The sequence below is a fragment of the Buceros rhinoceros genome, unplaced genomic scaffold, assembly GCF_000710305.1.
Source record: "Buceros rhinoceros silvestris isolate BGI_N320 unplaced genomic scaffold, ASM71030v1 scaffold11911, whole genome shotgun sequence".
NCBI lineage: Eukaryota > Metazoa > Chordata > Aves > Bucerotiformes > Bucerotidae > Buceros > Buceros rhinoceros.
This window is the reverse complement of record NW_010393714.1, coordinates 13217-14304: the sequence shown is the minus strand read 5'-3', so window position 1 is coordinate 14304 and position 1088 is coordinate 13217.

Here is a 1088-nt window from a genome sequence, read left to right as displayed (position 1 = left end):
GGAGGGAAAGGAGCCCCCCACTGTGCGCAGCCTATTTAATAGTAGGAGAAAAAAACCCCTCGGCTCTCGGCGGAGCAGATTTGGATATTCTCACCCGGTTTCCAGACGGGACGGGATTCACGGCAAAACAGTCCAGAGAGTTCAGAGTCTGTAGCAGGCCCTCAGGTTCCCTCTCAGGCCTCGGGCCTGGTTCGGCCTAATCAGGCCTAGCCGGCGGCAGAGCAGAGTGTGGGAGTCCCCTCTCCATGAAGCGGGCGGAAGCCCAAGAGAGAGCCACTCCTCCTGCCTGCTGCCTTTAAAGGCTTCCGATGTAACCTTCCCCCTGACTCTCTTAACCAATTAAATGTGGAATTATCGTATTTGCATGGAATAATTCTATTTGTCCATTACCCAAAACAAGGAAGTTTCGGCTCAAACCAGGACAATACCCAAGGAATGCTTTACACTTACACATTTATACGTATTTGAAACTACGAAAGAAGTGTTTGAGATGCTGGAGCTCTTGAACTGACTTGTAAATAGCTTTGGCAGTCGAGGGTAGCAATACAGCCAGTGGTTCCTGACAGGGCCCAACTTTCAGTCAGTGGTGTCCAGGAGAGGTGGTTCAAGCTCAGAGTGCCCTAAGAACACGCTTTAGCTGCCTCATTAGCAGTGTTCAGGCCTCAGTGAGATCCCAAATGACCAGCCCAGGCAGCTTTCTGCTAACAGTCAGCACAACGCCACTCTGAGCTGGCTAATGGAAACAAAGACTATCGGTTCCCCACTTTCTAAATGGACTGCTATGTTTTGGACTGCGGCCAGCCATTATCTGCTGCCTCAAATACCTAAATCAGAACTCTCTTTCTTTGTAAACATAAATTTGCATTATATTGAGATAAATGCCACAGGGTTTACTCTTCTCAAAACAGACACAGAGAGACAAGAACATCTTCCGTGGCAGCTTATTAAAGCACTTGCTCAGGTGAGAAGAAAGCATCACTTGGATTGTCTCCTTTGAACCAGAGGAATGTAAACTCATCTAGCATTAGCTAGATTACCCCATCCACCAACCTACAGACTCCTTTCGAGTGAGGATATACTCCACACCT